General features: G+C 32.4%; 1 non-coding gene across 1 annotated transcript; it reads right to left on the bottom strand.

Annotated features, from left to right (window-relative positions):
* Positions 1 to 11,043: 11,043 nt before the first annotated feature.
* Positions 11,044 to 11,115, bottom strand: Trnam-cau (transfer RNA methionine (anticodon CAU)). The gene has a single exon. It is a non-coding gene; the product is annotated as a tRNA-Met (tRNA).
* Positions 11,116 to 18,723: the final 7,608 nt, after the last annotated feature.

The raw sequence follows: 18,723 nt of genomic DNA, 5'->3' as shown, positions 1-18,723 counted from the left end.
CTAAGTGTTGTTATTTAGTTTTTACAGCTTATTGCCTAATTTGATTTTTGGAGGGTGGGGGCATTCTCTTTTGGACGGTGTGTTTCTTTAAAAAGGTAAAAATATTGATGGAAATTTAATAAAAGCTAATGATATAATATTTGTTTAAGTATTATTTCATCGTTCTACTTAATAGTATATTGGAGAGCAGGTGACAAAGTAAAATTGGGAATGAAAATTTTAAAATACACTGGTATATACTGCATATCATTCAATTTTTTTTAATCGGAGCATACTTTTATTACTTTTTTTACCATTAAAGTACACAAAAGTGACTTCTCTCTATTCATTTACTCCAAACATTTTTCACTGGAGTAAAATTAAGATGCAAATGTAGAAAATATAAAAGGAACAATTTAGTGGCATACAATAAAATACGTGTTAAAAGTCCAAAGAGCAGTTTTCTGGAAGATAGCGGCATAGTATCGATTAATTGATTGTCGTAAAATTTCACTGCGAAAATCGTAATAGATTTGAAGAGATTATCGATAAATAATGAAAAATATTGATTTGGTGAAATAGCTTTATAGAAAGGATGAGTGCACTTAAGCTATGAGAGTTGGGGACCGGTGTTATGCCCAAAATAAAATCCCGAATTTCATTAAATTTATGTTTTATAGGTATTAAACAATGTCTTAAGAGCAGGTTTTGGTATATTATATTACATGAAAGTACATACACGACATTGTTCACATCAAGCCGCAACTTGGCCATTGGTCTCATTTGCACAGAATTTGTATTTTAATTTAAACTTATACATATCCAAAGGACAATGTTGGCCAAGTTGCGGCTCATATCTAATTTTTTTTTAAAAAGTCTCCAAATTACCGTCAAGTTAGCCACTAAATTAACAGGTCCCCGAGTGTCATATTATAATCACTTTACTTACGTGACATTCCGCGGTTCGATACACCAAGGCTTTCATTGAACATTTCATTGTGTTTGTCATTTGATGTTTCTATTCGAACAGTATCTATCGTACTTCCAACTTTGCACAATTTTTAATAAGGTTCGAAGATTATATATCTCTTATTTTACTGTGTATTTTACGTTAGGAGTGTTTTGAAAGAATTCTAGTATTGGTAGTGAGATTAGTAAATATAGGCTCTTGTCGCCTCTGTATTATGGTCTGCAGGGCGATACATCTACCCCATCCCTAAACACTAGAATCTATTATTTGTGCACCATGAAACTACACAATCTTCACCATTTAAATTCGTAGTGCAGTATATGATTGCGAAAATATCATATGTGCTATTGTTTACATTCCACATCAATGCGATTTGAATGTCTCCGCCTACTAGTATTTGCGGGTACTTAAATTCGATAGTGGTCCCATTCAAATTTCCGGAATTTAATTAATTAATGTTCTTTTCAATGGCATTGTCTGTAATTATAGAAATATGTATGAAAAAAGTCCAAGTCATAAATATCAAAAGCATATGCTTGCACAATAATCATAGATGAATTTAAGAAATAACTGTCTTATTTTTGATTTCATGATGTGATCAATCGATTGGCTCGCGTGATAATTTGCATAAACGCCGAGGGCGTTTATACATAAAATTATCACGCCAGCGAATCGATTGATCATCTTCATGAAATCGAAAAATCTGACAGTTATTCCTTATATTTACATTCTCTTGATTGGACGCTTATCCACTTGCTACAAGCCCTGCTTCTGTCTCTATCGCTTTGACACGTCCCGTCCCGCACGTGATTTTTTTTAACCGCGCCTATCGATTGATGGAGAAATAAAATACATTTACCATTTGTAATTTTATCTAGGACAAAGACATAGGAAACGTAAATATTTAGCGATGTATTGTGATGTAACGATTAAAATGGGGAGCCGAAAAGGTTCAAAATGACGTATTAAAATTCACTCATTATTTCATCATTTCCCAACTCGAAGTGAGAAGAATTTAAAAAAAACATATGGAGAAAAAAAAATTCAAATGCCTACAACGAATATTCCATTTTTTTCCAAAATATATAAATCTTTTCAATTCATTACAGCAACTATTCTTTATAAACATTCAAAATAGATGTTTTATTAATTATGAAAAGTCTCATCTTATTGATAATTATGAATGAAAAAAAAACATCTAAAGGACACCTCTATGAATGTTATTGAACGTTTCGTTTGAAAAATATTTGGACAGTTGCGGCAGAAAATTATGAGAATTATGTCAATTTGAAACTTCTGATTTTTTTCCCCATTCAATTAAATACGGTGTATACATGTACTTGAAAACGATCATTTCAATCCTTCAGGAAATGAATCTCATAAATAATAATATAGCGCTTTTTCAGCAATTTATATTAAGTTCTTATTGTAATAAACCTTCCAGTTTAAAAAAGAATTAGAGACAAACTTTGATAATTCATTTTTATGGCGTCGGGCTTGCCCGATCGTCATCTAGCGATCAGTCAGGTTTACGCGACCGCACGTGTCAGTGGATGCATCCGCAATAGAAAATAGCAACAGCTGTAAACCAATTTCTTTTAAAACGTTCACAATGAATAATAGCTTGAATATAAAATTAAATCAATTGTATCTTCAATTAATACTACTGCAAAACAACGATATTATGTTTAATTTTTACGCAAGAAAAACGTTATGGTTGTTGCGGATGAATTTCTACTGAGAGGGTGCGTCGAATGACATGAATCACATTTTGGGACCGATTACTGTAATACAAACAATCTTAGATACGGTAAAATAATTACAAAATAAACACGAATACAACAAGACTACAATACGGTCAACGCGGATTAGGCATTAAACCGCGCTCCCCCCGCGGTGTTTTGATCCTTTCCGCGATACACCCCCGCGGTTATTTCATCGCGGTCCTACCTGTAGCCAGGTATAGACCGCGGCGGTGTGACTTACCGTTGACTGGCTTATCGGATTTATTTTACCTGTACGGCCGTATAATATCATATTGTTCGGTCTGTAAAATTGCAGGTTTTGAGTAAAAAAAAAAAATCGGGCTATTAAAAATATTATACAATGTTACCACTACCCGAAGAATTTAACAAAAAAAAAAAATAATAATAATAAAACAAAAAAAAAAAAAAAAATCAAATAGCGTGATTGTTTTTCAAGTTATTCTGATGTTTGATAAATGTAAGTTTTTAAAACATGTTTTTAAAAAATAAATTATATCCTCAGCATAAGCGTAAACTTTATTTCTCTAAATTAATGACTATATACCGTGTATCACTTTTACAATGAAACGCATTCATGTTTCGATAAATATTCGATGGATGGAAGAGCTAGATATTCTGAAACATGTTTATAGGCAATGTGCAGTAAATCTCTCTCTCTCTCTCTCTCTATCTCTCTCGTATTATTATTTGTTTTTTTAAATCGGCAAAATTCATTTTAATCGGCAACGCATTTCCGCTTGAGAGCATACATTAAGGTAACTTCTTGTAAGTACGAACAATGTTCATGAGAAAAGCGTGTTAACTGAAAACACTGAGTAGTAGAAATATTTGTATGCAGTTTAGAGTGTTACTTAGTTTATTAACTATCAATGTGCAAATAAAATAAGAGAAAGCTTAAAATTTTCTTTCCGCATAATAATATTAAACAGATGAAACGGGGTGCTTTGTTGTGCATACCGTTGTGTATAATAAATTGATATATCGTCCATTTGTTATACATGTATATGTAAAAGAATTAATATTATTTCTACCATTTACATGTACATCTCTATAGCCACCCCTATCAACGTATGGGATTAACTACGCAATGAAATACATTAGCTTGTCGTAATTTTGGAGGAACATGTACACAGTACATATCTGCATATAGGACAGCCCTCGGTGTTAACATTCCAGTTTTTTGTTTTTTTTTTTGTATTTGTAGAAGACCATGCATATACAGGGAAAGTCATTTAAATTTATTAAGATCACTCTTTTTTTTTTGTGAATCCAAATGTAAAATTAATGCTATTGAAACATACAACCTTATGTTTAAAAAAAAAAATATGAAGTTCATGCAGACGGCAGAAGGGGGACCCGGGGGGGGGGGGGGGGTTATAATCCACCCAGTATATGATTTTATATTTTAAAACTGTCAAAATGTTGCGAAAATCCAAATCCTTTGTCTTTCACAAAGGTGTGAAATTATACCCAGTACAGTGTCAATGTTAGACAGGAAATCCCTCTCCGCTTGAACGCGCTCGATACACAAGAATCCACCAGTTACTAAGGAGACCACGATTAGTCCGTGCAGCTACATGTACTCTGTGTATAAATGTACTAGATCTAACAAGGACCAAAAAATTACTTACCAATGCAAAATGTACCTAAAATGTTGTTCCGATATTGTTTGTGGTGTTTATGAATTTCTTTTTCAGTAAATTTTTGTTTACGCGATATAAATAGTCCTAATAGAATTTTGCATTAATAAGCTTGGTAGTTTTTTTTTGGCACTGTTTTGGTTGAATTTTCATACATGAAAACAATATTTTCTAAATCAACTTAGCTTATATCTACTGATATTGGGAAAATAACCCCCCATCCAAAGTTGTGACTGTGCTGAGTTTTGTGTAAGACACATTAATAGTGTCCAAGTAAATAAAAGGGGGAAGGGGGATGATTTTTACATCAAAATTAACTTTTTACACGAAAGTAATCCTGGTTATCTGCATATCGTAAATTTAAATAATTAATTCAAATATGTATTAAATTATATGATCAATGTAAATGTCATTGTGAAGTATGTTAAACATGTCCGACAGTTGAAATTTACTGACCCGCTTTCGGGCACGCACGTGTATGTATTACCAGGGGTAGGGCTGGTGCAGGGGATCGCACCTTGTCCAGTGTACAGCTGTGAGGACCAAGTATGCGTACCAGGTCTAGCTCTAGACATTATGTAATTTTATTTTATCTTCTACGGATTGGTAGGCCATCAAATTACACACGCATACACACCCTACTGATTTCAAGAACATTGCCCCAGAATAAAGGAATGACACTTTACAGACGACTCGGAGAATGCTGATTACATAAAAATCTTCTGCAAATTATAATCCTATATTTGAAGATTAATAAGTTTAAAACACTTTCATTTATAGCCCCAATGAAATTGACACTGCGATAGATCGTTTCTTTAATCAATCCACTCTTAAAATTAAAAGAGAAAACACGTTACGAAAATTATTATTATTGAAGAATGCGGGTGGTTTCGCTCCGATTACGTGTTCGCGCCGAGTGGTTTCGCCCCTGTCACTTGTTCGCGCCGAGTGGATTCGCCCCAATTGGTTTCTACTGTATAACCTAAGATACCGCTTATCGAATAGTCATTTGATTAATATATATATTAAGATATTATAAAGAAGAGGAAATTGCAATGAAATGGGAAGTCTAATAAAGAATAATAGCCATGCAGAAGAATCCTACATAATTTAATATTGTAGACTAAATCAAATGGAAAACAATGACAACCTTCATTGAAAAGTCAACGAGATTTGTGAAATAAATATTTATTTTAACATCCAGTCTTAATTATTCCAAATTAGACGATCAAATTTGTTCAAAATGAAATATCAGGGACCTATATACTATACTATTCCTTTTATGTATAGGAATTGATTTATTGATAAATATGTAAGCATGACAATAATATAATTAAAATATAAAGAAAACAATCACCGAAATCGGCGATTTCTCGGAAATATGGCCGATCGGGGCATGTGCTAATTTTGCATAAAACAAAATTATTACAAAGATAAGGAGTATCATACGTTCTAAAAACAAATCTTGAATGATTTTTTGACAGATAATTTAAGGATTTTATCTCAAATATGCGATAGCTTCAGAGATATGATTAATTAAAGTTGACTTACGAAATCCCGCGACTTGCGAGATATCGCGAGACTTGCGGTAGTTGCCTATCCCGTTAGTATATAGGTCCCTGGAAATATATGGCTAAAAATGGCCTAACTATAAGTATTAATACAAAATGGGATAATTATCCGACACAGGGCATTAACGCTTGGGGTTAATTAATTGCAAGGTACTAAGTTATATAATTACAGGTAATCGGGGGAAGCCATACTGTATACTACCAATATCTTACCTGTAGATAAACGGGGCGAAACCACTCGGCGCGATACCACTCGGCGCGAACACGTTATCGGCGCGAAACCACCCTACACCTTATTGAATATCATGAATAGCACACTGGGTGTTTTATCTTGCATTGTATAAATATATCACATACAGTAATTTATATCGAAAGTCGTGGATCTAAATAGAATGAACACATTTTAAAAAAGTAATTCAAGGATTAGTAAACGCTATTTGAAAATTGCTTTGACGATTTTTATAATTATTCAGATACATGATAGTATATTTCTTAGAAAAAATAATTTTTATTTTGTACTTAAAATATTTCAGGGACTATAAATTTTAAAATATCATTAATTTCATTTTATTTTGTTTTGGTTGAAATTTTCAAAGGGAGGTAACTCGCGTTTTAGACCAAGACTGTTTTTTCACCTGTAATCGCTAAGATGCACCGCGACGGTGTGATTTACCTGGATTACTGAACCGCGGGGGCACGCGGTTTTTACCTGAGACACCTGTACTAACCGCGATGAGATTCACACCGCGGGGGTGCGCGGTAAATGCACAAACCGCGTTGACTGTACTGTATAAAGATTGAATTTCTTAATCTTAGCTTTACTTTTACGATCTTCAATCCAATTTTAGCCGAACAACCTACGATATTGACCAGTAATGCCAGTATTACTGTATTTATCCATTTCCTCCATTTGTTTACCGCGCCTTATCGTAAGTCGGTCGTACTTGTAACATTAGAGTCATGGTTGTAGTTAAGATGCAATCACTATACAACAGAACAACACTCTGACAATGGCAATTAATTAAAATAATTTATGAAACCCTTCATATGTCTTCGATTGACTGAAAAGAAATTAGATTGATATAGAGGATGGACATTTCTGACGATGTCTGGTCAATTCGAACCCTGACTCATTCGGACCAGGACACAAGGCTATCAGGCTCTATACTGTATTTGTATTAAGACTATTCTTTTAAAATTTTATTATTATGTAACTGGAGTCACTCACTTGACCTACCTGCAGATCTTTTGAAATTGTTTTTCTTGTTCGACGCCATTGAAGCCTTTCAGGCTTTTGATTATGCTTTTTTAATGGTTAATGCGAAATCAAATACTTCAAAATGCAAACTTTCCACTCATCATGCAAGAATCTAAGGCGAAGAGCATACTTAACATGAAACATATGGAGATATCGAACATTATTCAAGATCAAAAGTCCATAAAGGAATACAAAATAGGAGCAGAGCAAATACGAACCTCCAAAACATCAGAAGTGGTGCCATGGAGGAGTGAGCATCCCCACATTTCTCTCTTCCATTTTGAGATATTACAGACAAAAAAAATTTAACTTATGAAGATTTAAAAAAAAAACCTATTGTTTGATAGAAAATAAAACTTTCAACGGTGATTTACTAGTATGTAAAAATAAAATACACATGTATGTACTATTGACCTTAACGTTTTATCAAATTAAAGATTGATTGATTGATTGTATATTGTTTAACGTCCCTCTCCAGAATATTTCACTGATATGGAGACGTCACCATTGCCGGTGAAGGGCTGCAAATTTAGGCCTATGCTCGGCACTCAGGGCCATTGAGCAGGGAGGGATCTTTATCGTGCCACACCTGCTGTGACACGGGACCTCGGTTTATACGATCTCATCCGAACGACCGCCCCATTTAGTCGCCTTTTACGACAAGCAGGGGGTACTGAGGACCTATTCTAACCCGTCAAATTAAAGAATGTTCTATACTAGTATATTTATTTATTTTTAAAGAACAATTTGGAATCAGTTTTAACAATACTCCTTCACACTCCTTTAACAACACTCCTTAGAAACATATCGATCAATCTTTTCCTTTGATATGATTTTATTTTGTGGCGTAAGACCATCTTTAAAAAACTGATTGGCTGTCCTCTCCCGACTGACTGACAAAAATCACCCGACTCAAATTTTTTTTTAACACTTTAGGATAATTTTTTTTCTTTTTATTCCTCTTTTCTGATCAATAGATATGTCGAAATTTTCTAAAAAAAAAAAAAAGAAGAGTTTTTCCACCAACCTACCGACCCAATGATTTTAAACTGATCGGGAGAGGGCAATCAAACATTAATATTTTAAGGATGGCCTTACGAAAAATAATTTGTAAATTTAAAAAAAGTCACAATGTTTGACAATGTTATCATAAAAAAAATGAATTGGCGGATAGAATTTGACTGCGTTATTTTTTGTTGATAAAAAAAAATTTGAGGAAGATATGCTTTAAATAGGCAGTGATTTTATAAGAAAATCCTTATTGTAATGCACTACTAGTATCTTAGGATGAATATTCGTTCATTGCCATAGCTATAAAAATATATGTATGTGAACATCTTTTGTGTACATTTTGTATGAAATAGCCATTCATGCAGACAGCATTGCACTGGTTCATACAAATAAGTTAAAATAAAATGTACAATGTTAATATAAAAATGATGTGAGATAAGATACAACAACCATACACTAAGAATTGATAACAACAGCCATGCATTCAAGCTCTGTATAGTCAATTTTGTTTTGACCACTTGATAGTTGCAAATGACTTCTAATGACTGCTTTTGCAATTCGCATATAATCGGCATTATCACGTAACAAAGAACCGTGCCATCAGCATGTAAAGTGTGTATATCCTTCTTGGTCAGCATTGAGACTTTCATGATTGTAACTTGAGATATGTCTTGCATTTGTATTTTGTTTGAATAATTTTACAATGATAATACCATATTTATATTTCCATGAATTCTCTTACTTTGTTTAATCACACTAAGAATTAAAATATAAAAAAAATGCATAGAAAAAGTAAGACAGTAGAACAGTTTTCAAAAGAAATATATCATCGATGGAACACGTTTGTTTTTTATTTTATTTTCCCCCCTTATTTTCTTACTCATGCAGCAGTATACCTTCATCACCTGCATATGGAGTGTATAAGTCTCAGCTGATTCCAATACGCAAGAGCATGCTCTACGTATGAACATATTCTAACACGAGGTAAATTATTGATAAACAAGTTGATGAAACAAGAATATCAGCGGTCTCGTATAAAGTCATCATTTCGTAAGTTCTATGGTCGACACAATGACCTTGTCAGCAAATACAATTTATCATTTAGTCAAATACTGACTGACGTTTTTCAAACTAATTGTTAGTCCATTATTTATACAATGAATTGACACTGATGTTTCCGTTATTTCCCGATCATGACAAGGAGCACACGGCGGGTTTGACCGGTTGGCAGGGGATGCACACTGCTCAATGGCACCTGATCCCATCTTTGATGTTTTGGAGGTCCGTGTCTGCTCTGCTCCTGTTTTGTATTGTTTACTGGCCTTTTGATCTTGAATACTGTTCGTTATCTCCATATGTTTCATTCTATGCTAAAACTGGCTCAATTTTGTCCTTGACTTTCAGAATATATTTACTATATTTGTCACAATATAAGAAAGGAATTCATTAGAAATATTAACATAGATATTTCGGAACCAGCATTAAACATTTCACTGCAGAAAACAAGCTTTGTGTGCGACCAGCATGGAAATATAGGAATCTAAACTTAAGAGTACTGTTTATATTTCAAAAGGGGAAAATTATCATTTTCTTCGAAAAAAAAATCCGCCACAAAATATAGTTCCTGGCATGTTTTTTTTAATGTATATAGTTATATTTGCATTGAAGAATCCAAATTTAATGTGAGAACTTAAAAATTATGAAGGATTTTAGAAATAGAGGTCCAGACTAAAATCTCTTTTTAAGCGCAGGATCGAAACTTCTTAATTACATAATATCAGTAGACGCAATGTTTGCACGTCGTATCTTCATCAAAACAGTAGAGAAGGGAAATCAATACCATTTGGATATTTCATATGAAAAAATGAAGAAAACAAAAGTAGTTGGTCCAAAAAACCTAAACAACACAAATCTGGGATCAGGACATGAAATCGGACCTCCAGCAATTCCAGTGGTGGGATTAGGTGTCTAGGAGGAGTAGCCATACTAGTACCCTGTCGACCGGATTAATCTGCCATAATCCCTATATGTAAGATAGACAGTAATCCGTAGTCAATTTTTGTATTTGAAAAGCTATGCATATAATAGATGGTTTTCAATTGAATTTATTTAAGCAAGAGTTATTCCCTATGGCCGCCATATTGTAGGGCAACATTCCCAGATCCCTTCATCATTCAACCAAGTTCAAATTGTTATACTGGTTACTGAGGTAAAGATAACACTATTTTCCTTATGAATATACGTTTGTTAAAGTCTCTATTAATTCATAAATTTAAGATTGTAAATATTTCCAACCATATATTTCTGGCATGCATGTTTAAAGTTGGTTGCTCAAAAAGGAAAATGCACTACTTTGCCCGACAAGATGGTGGCTAAGGAAATAACTCCAAGGCAAAATACATCATAGGAAAACCATCTATTATCTGTTTAATTATTTATAGATTTCACAAAACATTATTTTTTATACTCTGATGAGATTTTTTTTTAATTATATAGCGCTAAGGTGGGAAATTTTAAGCTAATTTATTTTAATATATCAAGCGAATCTTTTTTATACAGGAAATTCTTCACAGACAATAAAAAATTTGATTATCGTTTTGGTTTACTCAAAATGCGAAAATACGTGCAAATAAAGTTTTAAATCACTAGATCTTGGACAAATGTAGGCCTAATGTTTATAAGAGAACTTGGATTTATATTTATTTATGTCTTACAGTGCAGTTTACAATTTATTTTATATTTATATCAAATAGTGGGTCAATCTAACTACACTGTGGTACCCCAATATTATGGTGAAATGAAGAGAGGTTCCTTAATATATTGAATAAAGCTGAGAGAGAAACAAAATTAGCAGAGCGTGGTTTCGATCCACGGACCTCTGGGTTATGGGCCCAGCACGCTTCCACTGCGCCACTCTGCTGCTTATTTGTTAAAATTTTGAATTGACTTATATTAACTGTTATTTCCAGTAATTGCATCAGAAAATTTGTTAGGCCTATATAATCATTCAACGCGAGGAAGAACCGTATTTAAAAGTTAAATCTACACTGCTGGTAAAGTGCAGATTGAGAAAAAATATTGGTTCCGGACAATGCTATTGGTATCTTTGAAGTCTTTGAATTTTATTTAGTATGGATGTTTTTAATAAGAAAATAAAAATCATTTTCCATAATGCAAAATTTCGAAATACATATGCACAGTGTAGTTAACATGTAAATAGCTTTTAATTTTTTTTGTGTGTTTCAGGGATGGGGTAATGGTAATGTGTAATGGTAATTGACTGTAATTAATTACAAAATTCGATGTAATTGAAAGTAATGTGTAATTGGCCAAATTTTCAATTACAAGTAATGGTAATTTAATTAATTACTTTCCAAAAAGGCATGTAATTCACAATTACTTTTCAATTACATTCAATTACACTGATTTTAAATAAATGAAAAATCCTCCACTCCCCCACTATCTCATAAACATTATTTAAGAAAGGTTAACTGATTTTTGGAGCAAATATTCTGATAGTAGAATTTCCTTAAAAGAATTTTAACATACTCATATTTCCCTTTCAAAGTATATTGCTGATCAAATATTGTCCTATTTTATTTTCTTAAAAACTTTTAGATCAAATTAATCTTTGTAAAGTGAAGAAATAAAATTTATATTTTGATTTTTTAATTAATTAATCATGTCAAAATAAGTAGTCCAATGGCTCCTAATCCTCTTGTTTGCAATATCTTCAGCTTGTGTTAGAAGTTATTATCAGGTGCTAATTAGTGCCCTGGGGTCATGTACATATTCCTTAATTATAGATATTTTTCACACATTTTGACCTTGTCTCTTGATATTTTTATACAATTCAATTCAATTCTTTATTCGCTCAAAACCAGATCACTGGTACAAGAGGTACATATATACATATATACAAGCAAAAAATTATTACAGTCAAGGGTCAAGAGATAGACAAGTACATTGAATATAAAGAAACTCGAAAAGAGTGAGAAAAAAAAATGACTGTAGTCATCTATATATAAAACACACGGAGGAATCAAGAAGGACAGACAGCTTTAAAAATTTTCTTTATAAATAGTGATAATGATTTTTGTATCTCTACATTATTACTACTCATTAGTTCATTGAATTTGAAAGTGTTAGGATTATTACAATATCTGTTTGGGAAAAATATTTTTCTGTCTTTTGAAAAGTACTTGCATTCCATAATATAATGATATTCATCACCAACAGTTTTAAAATCACAAATGGTACATATTCTTAAATTTCTGTCAATATTATGCCATCTACCCCTTTCAATTGGCAAATGGTGATTACAAGTTCGGAATTTTGTAAGTGTAACTCTTAAATCTTTTGGTAAATTCATCAGATAATTTTCTAAACCAAAATCTGTTTTAAAACACACACACACACACACCTTTGACTTTAAATTGTAGTTTGGAACAGAATAAATCAAATACCAATATTTTGAGAATATCTTAATATGTTGTTGAAATGAGGAAGTATTAATGCAAAAGGCATCAATTGTACTTTCAACATAAATTTAATCGAATGTTTCATGATTCCAAATTTTTAACATATAAATTAAGGTAAAACCATGAGTAAAATTCCTACTAGTCAGTATCCTGTCACAAATACCCCAGTGAACAGAATCTTCAGTGTGGCAGGAAAATCTTCAAATCTAATAGATGTACTACATGTAGGTTATGTAGGTTAGGAGACACAGTAATTGAAAATTGTATGAACATTTTAAAAATATTATTGTAAAAACATGTTGTTAAATAATCTGATATAAATATATTTAGATTAGGATTAGGAATGTATATGACTATTTCCGTTATAATTTATACGTTTTCTTGAATGTAATCTGTAATTTAATTAATTACATTTGCAAAGTAATTGTAATTTAATTAATTACATTTCAAAATCCATGTAATGGTAATGGTAATTTAATTGAAGGTTTGGGGAAAGTAATAGTAATTTAATTAATTACTTTCCTACAGTCGCGATACATATCATTTACAAAGGAATTCAGAAAATTACAAAATTTGGAGAAATAAAGTGACACAATTAATAGATCAAGCGAAATCAAAGTATTACAAATCAGCAATTGAAGAAAGCTCAAGTCCTAAAGAAATGTGGAGTTATTTAAACCATTTGGCATCTAATTCCAAAAATTTTACACCTACCCGTATTACACAAAATGGTTTAGATTTTGAAGATTTACAGGATATTGTTGATATTTTTAACAAACACTTTACGGAAATATCCTGTAAATTATTAGCAGATATGTCTGTAGAAAGTTTTGATCCAGAATTATTAAATCGATATACAGAAACTAAACTAGGGAAAGAAAATGTTTTCAGTATTAATGAAATAAGTGAATTTGAAGTATTGAATATGTTGAATACACTTGATGTAAACAAGTCAGCCGGTATAGACTTTATCGGACCTCGTCTTCTAAAACTTTCGGCAAATGTTATATGCAAATCTATTACACATCTTATAAATGCTAGCATCACTAATGGAGTATTTCCGACCCGTTTAAAACAAGCAAAAGTCACTCCTATTTTCAAAAATGGCGACCACGCAGATCCAGGGAACTACAGACCGATATCCATTCTTCCAACATTATCAAAATTAGTTGAAAAACACATAGCCAATCAAATATGTAACTTTGCCTCTAACTTTGATCTTTTATTTAAATCACAATCTGGATTTCGAGAATTTCATTCATGTCAAACGGCCCTTACAAAACTTACAGATAATTGGCTACAAGCTATGGATCAAGGAAATCTAGTAGGCATAACTTTCATTGATTTTAGCAAGGCATTTGATTTAGTTAATCATGATATACTTATAAGTAAACTTCAATCATATCACTTTGATCAAATGGCTATTAAATGGTTTCATTCTTATTTAACCTCAAGGACTCAGTGTGTAAAAATAGGAACATATTCCTCTGATTTTTTGCCCGTCACAGCAGGAGTACCCCAGGGATCTATCTTAGGTCCCGTATTATTTTTATTGTATATAAATGATCTCCCTTTACATGTAAATAGAACAGATATTGATATGTTTGCCGATGATGCAACCTTACATACATATCATAAAAATATAGAAGGTATTGAGAATGCCCTAAACTTTGATTTGTGTGAGATTGAAAATTGGTGTTCCAAAAATCAAATGGTGTTAAATACCAACAAGACAAAATGTACGCTTATGGGAACACAACAAAGAAAATCAAGAATAAATTCCCCTGAACTAAATTTATATGCTTCAAACAAATTAATTGAAAATGTTGAATCTGAAAAACTTCTGGGAGTGCATATTGATCATTCATTGCGCTATAATCACCATATTGACTCAGTTTGTAAATCTTTGACATATAAATTATATACTTTACGCAAAATTAAAAAATTTCTTCCCTTACACACAAGAAAACTATTCTATAATGCATACATTCTGCCTTCTATGAATTATTGTCTTACTATTTGGGGTAATGCGCCAGGTGCTGGCATAGATAGAGTTTTTAAATTGCAAAAAAGGGCAGCCCGGATTATATTAGATGTGGCTTATGATGCCCCTTCACTACCATTATTTGAAAAACTTGGATGGCTGACCATATACGAGTTGATCGATTTTCATAAATATGTACTACTGTACAAAACACTTCATGGTATGGCACCTACTTATTTAAGAGACTCTTTTGAATTTATTTGTTCTAATAATTATGTTCTACGATCTGAAACAAACTATGACCTTCAACTTCCGAAATATCGAACAAATCAATTTAAAAATTCTTTTCATTATTCTGGTGTTCATTCATGGAACAAATTACCTTTGTATATACGTTTTTCACAGAATTTACACACATTTCGTAAAAATGTTGAAACATTTATTATAAAGTGTCGCAACTAAAATGTCCTAAAAATGTATTTTTACGTCATATTGTATTATTTATTTATTATTGTAAAATGTTTTTATTATTGTACATGTATAATTGTGAACATGCTAAGAGGGCCCCGAGGAAGACTAGTGCATTGCACTAATCGGGTTACCCTCTCAAAATAAAGTATTATTATTATTATTATTATTATTATTATTAATTGACCCCATCCCTGGTGTGTTTTATATGTTAAATTTGAATGACGCATAGAGAGCTGGAAGGCTTCCCGGATAGTCTAATTAGTGGATATATGTAATTTGAATGAATTGCTTTTCAATGTTAAAGAGACAAATAATAAACAATTTCGAAGGAATTTGGCAATAACTAACAAATTTTGTAGCTGCTAATATTAGCTTTTTTAAAGCATTGATAAGAGATATTAATTGATTTATATATCTTACTGTAAAAAGTTACAGTCAATTAAGCCAGTTATAAGCAGACTTATTTTTGTATTCATATGAATCAGGATTTGTGCAAAATCTCATGCGTGAAAAGAAAAAAAGACTTGCTGTCGCCTTCAACTCAACATTAATATATATCGACGACGCATTGTCAATTAACAATGGTCATTTCCATTCCTATGTCAATACGATATATCCTGGTCAGTTTGAGATAAAAAATACCAAAGAGTCTGACACATCTGTTTCATACTTGGATATTTTACTTGAAAAAGACGTTAATGGTAATCTAACAACCAAGCTTTATGATAAACGTCATGACTTTCACTTTTCTATCGTCAACTTCCCATACGAATGCAGCAATGTGCCTTCATCTTCGATACGCAAGAACATGCTCTACGTGTGAACAATTTCTAAAATGAGGTATTTTTTTCACAAACAAGTTGATGAAACAAGAATATTGGCAGTTTCGTTTTTTTAAAGGCATCACTTCGTAAGTTCTTTGGTCCATATAATGACCTTGTCAGCAAATACAATTTATCATTGAGTGAAATGCTGACGCATGCCAAGAAACCCTTAGCAGTTTTTCCGGAGAGCGAACTCAATAAAAGCCGAATTAATCTGTGAAACTCCCCCGAGAGATGTTGGCGAGGCAATTAATGTCAGCAGTTTTGAGGGAGGGATCTTAAGTTTTACTGGGTTTAAAACATAGGTACAAAACTAATTATTTAGAAGTCTTTGCACCCCTTCATTTTTTTTCGGGGGGGGGGGGTCATATTTATCAAGTATTGTAAAAAAAAAAGTAAGTTAAAGAAAAAGAAAGTTAAAAATCATTAATTATAGTAAACTAATTCGTCAGTAGAAATAAGCTGTCTTTCAATTTTTTTTTACGTATTTCCATATAGTTTTTTTTTCCTGAGCATAAATTAACGTCGGGTACGATGAACTTGGTAGTTGTGGAAGTACCGCGCGTCGAATTCTGGGAAAAAGGGTACCAGATTCCATGAAGTTGACATCCTTTCCTGGTTAAACAAGAGGGGAGAGGAGTACTAAATGGGCAGAGGTATCACAGCGGTAATTGACCAATCAAAATGAACTTAGTCAAATTTAGGTCCATACATATAAAATTGATTTTCCTTTCTTTTGAGACGTTTTTCTATTCTCTTCCATGCCATTTTTACAACTTTGGTACCTGTGCCTAGTAAATTTTATGTACGTTTTGAACAAATAAAGGTTTTTGACAGGAACTATTTTTTTCCCGGGAATAGGAGGCTACTTCCTGCGGTACACTCGGAGTGTTTATAAACACATTGAAAACACGTGGATTTGAGGGTAGCCCTGTTTGCAGATGGAAAAAGTCAGAAAATGCCGTGTAGGTACCGTTTTTTGTGTGAGAGTGTGTCAGCTAGTGTGACAGGTAATGTTTAACACCTCCTGCTAGATATTTTTTCAAGTAAACAAATACCAAATTTTTTTTTTAACGACTTTTTATTCTATATGGAATTTTATAGTGAAAACAATTTCCGGTGTGACGCAACCTGATTGGCTATGTTAATATTTTCATTTTAATGTAAAAATATTACTGATAGAAATAAATGGTGGAATATATCAAGTTTTTTTTTCTTCAACTAAGAAAGCTGAAAACCTATGATCCCCCCCCCTAAAATTGAAATCTGCTGCCGTAAATTGTCTTGCTAGCGTTTGGGGAATATGGGTGATTTGCATCAATTACACTTTTATTGACTTCATCAGTGCGTAAACCGAACGAGATTTCTTGGCATGGATGTTTTTCATACTATTTGTTAGTCCATTATTTATACACTGAACTAACGAGGGATGTTTCCATTATTTCCCGATCATGACAAGGAGCACACGGCGGGTGTGACCGGTCAGCAGGGGATGCTCACTCCTCCGTGGCACCAGATCCCACATTCGATGTTTTGAGGTCCGTGTTTGCTCTGCTCCTTATTTGTATTGTTTTATGGACTTTGATTTTGAATACTGTTCGTTATCTCAATATCCTTCGTGCTAAAATTGGCTAATTTTTTTCCTAGACTTTCAACATATATTTACTATGTTTGTCACAATATAATAAAAGAATTCATAAGAAATAGTTAAATAGATATTTCAGAACCAGCATACATGTACAACATTTCACTGCAAATAACAAGCTTTGTGAGCGACCAGCATGAAAATATAAGTATCTAAACTTAACAGTACTGTGTATATTTCAAAATGGAAAAAATGATCATTTCCTCCTAAAAAAAAAAAAACATCCGTCACAAAATGTAGTTCCTGACTTAAATGTTAGAACCTAAAAATTATGCAGAATTTTAGAGTAAAAAAAGTCCAGACCAAAATCTGCTCATAAGCGTAGGATCAAAACTTAATAAAATAATATTAGTAGACACAATATGTGTACGTCATATCTTCGTCTTAACAGTAGAGCAGGAAAGTCAATGCTATTTGAATATTTATGTGATAAAGTGAAGAAAACAAAAGTAGTTGGTCCGAAAACCTAAGCAAAACAAATCTGGGATCAGGACATAAAATCTGGCATCCATCAATTCCAGCGGTGGGATTAGCTGTCTAGCAGGAGTAACCATACCCTGTCGACCGGATTAATATGCCATAATCCCTATAGGTATTGATCAAGTAGACAATAATCCGTAATCAATTTTTGTATCTTAACAGGGCAAAAAATTTGTATGAGAAAGATACCCTTATAGCTATACATATAATTATCTGTTGAATTAATTTCCAGATTTCACAAAAGATTAATTTTTGTTCTCTGATAGGAATTTTTTAAAATTATATATAGCGTTAACGTGGGAAATTTAAGCTAATTTGTTTTAATATATAAAGCGTATCTTTTTTATCCAGGAAAATCTTCAAAGTTAATTTAGATATGATTAAGAAAAATCGTTTTGGTTTAGTCAGATTGCGAAAATACGTGCAAATAAAGTCTTAAATCACTAGATCTTTTAATTATAGGCCTAATGTTAGGAGAACTTGGATTGATATTAATTTTTTTGTCATACCGTGCAGTTTACAATTTATTTTATATCTATATCAAATGGTCGGTCAATCTAACTACACAGTGATACCCCATTATTATGGTGAAGTTCAGAGAGGGTCCTTAATATATTGAATAAATCAGAAGGAGGAAAAAAAT

This window comes from Saccostrea cucullata, unplaced genomic scaffold (assembly GCF_032062105.1).
Source record: "Saccostrea cucullata isolate Sc308-1 unplaced genomic scaffold, CSIRO_AGI_Scuc_v1 ctg361, whole genome shotgun sequence".
Classification (NCBI taxonomy): Eukaryota; Metazoa; Mollusca; class Bivalvia; order Ostreida; family Ostreidae; genus Saccostrea; species Saccostrea cuccullata.
This window is presented reverse-complemented; position numbering and strand designations above follow the sequence as displayed.